Raw genomic sequence first — 2,500 nt, 5'->3', positions numbered from 1 at the left:
ATATATATATATATATATATATACATATATATATATATATATGTATATGTATATATATATATATATATATATATAAAAGTCTGTGTGTGCACATGATGCGAGAGATCAGTTATAATCATAGATTTATTAGCTAAGCTACAACCCTAATTGGAAAACAAGGATGTTATAAACCCAAGAGCTCCAACAAGGAAAAATAGCCGAGTGAGGAAAGAAAAGGGAAATAAATAAAATACAATAGAAGTAATAACCAATTAAGATAAAATATTTTAAGAATAGTAACAATATTAGAATAAATCTGTCATACATAAACTAATAAAATTTCAAAGAAACAAGAGGAAGAGAAATAAGATGGGATAGTGTGCCCGAGCAAGAGAAATCTATATTTGCCTCCGACTGCTTAGTCACATAGCAGTTGATAAAGGTCATCTGGATAACAGAATGTCGTCTCATCCGGATAATAACTCGTCTAAAGAAATAATAAGAATCCAGTTTCGGATTTCCCGTCAGATATTGATAGAGCTGTCAGCTTTTTATGAAAATCAAATGAAACGAAATGTCAAATTTCTAAGTATCAACTCTCAGCAAGTTTTTTTTTTTCATCTCTAAACCTCATCGTTTGTTCTGTTTCTCAGAGATGAAGAGAGTATTAAATACACGTACACACAAAAATACACACTCACATATATATATATATATATATATTAATAGTTTTGAAAGTTTAACGGTTTAAAGGTTGCTCATCAATGGCAGAGACAAGGTACAGTGACAATGCCTTAGAGACTGATCTTATATAAATAGGATCAGCGCCCAAGCCCCCTCTCCATCCATGCTAGGACCAGGCAGGGCTAGGCAATGGCTGCTGATGACTCGGCAGGTAGCCCTATTGCAGGGATGGAAAACATGCGGCCTTAAGGCCGCATATGGCCCTCTGGACCATCAAGTGTGGCCTTCTACGGCCTTTGATATATGTACAGTATGTGTAGTATATTTCTGCATTGTCACTGAATATTTTGTGTTTGAAATCATTCTACTGTATGTATACACATACAAATATGTACATACAGACAATAGGAAAGTTGTGTTCAGTGATGTACCTCCCAGTGAATGGAAGCAATTTTTCCTTGAATTCAATGAATCTTAACTTTTTCCTTGTCAGCTGTTGTAGCTGATAAGGAAAAACTGCCAGTTGCAGTGAGTGAGTGATTTAACGTATGATGGACGAGAGAGTTCCTGTTTTGTCCATCTCCTCATTGTGATCCATGTTAGTTTTAGATGAGTCAACAGGTTCTAGATTTTTGGCATAAAAATATTTTATTTGTGCTTTCACTGATGAGTTTTGATTGTATGAAAAACTGCTTCCCTTAGGTATTCTTAACGCAAGGACAGGATGAACAGACATTTTAACAACTTCAATAAGCAATATCACAAAGGAGGACTAAATTTTACTTCCTTATTATAATTAATAAATTATGAACTGATGGTGTTCCAGCTATGATGGCTACAAACTTAAGAAAGCAAATAATTGATTTTTTTCAATGAAAACAGCTAAGTGTGTTCAAACAGATACAAGTTCTAACTGGGATATTGCATTTTTATGAGATGTGATTGCTTAAAAAGTACCTACTTAGCAATATAAAATATTTGAAAAGGTTAAATTGTTGATATTTATAAGTAATCTTTACCAAAAGATTAATATTATTTTCTTTATCACTTCAATACAAAGAACCTACTTGCTTACTAAAGTAATTTGAAAATGATATGCTTTCGATATTATTCATTTACTTACGGTAGTTTGAAAACTACCGTAACTTGAATGAAATATTTTAAAATTTAGTTTTCAATATAATTCATTTACTGATTCCTTGTATAAAAAGTACTGAATTCATATTTGAAATTGTAATGCTTTAAATTTTTATAAAACTGTCACTCTTTCTTTAGTTTACTAATAAAATACTTGGAGGATAAAATAACCAACAAAATTCTATGCAGCCTTAAGGAGCATTGAGGAATTGCAAGATGGCCTTCATCCAAAAAAGGGTTCCCCACCCCTGCCCTATGGGCTCCCCAAAACTCCCCATCCTTAGCTCGCAAGGATGGTTAGGCTGCAGACAAGAAACTATTGAGTTTGAGCGTGACTTGATCTCCCGTCCAGCAGAACGCCACCACAACTCAAAAAAAAAAAAAAATAGAAATATCCAGGCTCATAATCATCGACTACTTTTGGGACTATCGCACCAGTTTCTTCCAAACGATTGGGTTCGTTGGTCATCCTCCAAATCTTTTTCTTCAATTTTCTATTAAGTCGTTGTTTAATCTCAGGTACCTCAAGCTAATCACAATATTGGGGCCATACATCAATATTTTGGCTATACACATAACAAAAACCCTCCGTCAAGCTCCTTCATGCGTATTATCCAAAGGAGAAACTAAGTTTTAAGATGTAAGATCCAAAAGACAAGTGTTCTTGGGATGTAATAAGCAATGATCAAAGGCCTTGTTA

General features: G+C 33.7%; 3 protein-coding genes across 5 annotated transcripts in view; 2 read left to right on the top strand and 1 right to left on the bottom strand.

Annotated features, from left to right (window-relative positions):
• The window catches only part of LOC137616422 (receptor-type tyrosine-protein phosphatase C-like), a 174,997-nt gene that overhangs the window by 72,624 nt on the left and 99,873 nt on the right, over positions 1 to 2,500 (top strand). The window lies entirely within an intron of this gene.
• The window catches only part of LOC137616421 (uncharacterized), a 742,648-nt gene that overhangs the window by 724,698 nt on the left and 15,450 nt on the right, over positions 1 to 2,500 (bottom strand). The gene's annotated exons all lie outside the window — the stretch shown is intronic.
• LOC137616426 (angiopoietin-1 receptor-like) overlaps positions 1 to 2,500 on the top strand; it is a 21,574-nt gene that overhangs the window by 8,735 nt on the left and 10,339 nt on the right. The window lies entirely within an intron of this gene.

This window comes from Palaemon carinicauda, chromosome 22, assembly GCF_036898095.1.
Source record: "Palaemon carinicauda isolate YSFRI2023 chromosome 22, ASM3689809v2, whole genome shotgun sequence".
NCBI lineage: Eukaryota > Metazoa > Arthropoda > Malacostraca > Decapoda > Palaemonidae > Palaemon > Palaemon carinicauda.
Note: the sequence above shows the minus strand (reverse complement) of the source record. Positions and strands in the feature narration are given on the sequence as shown.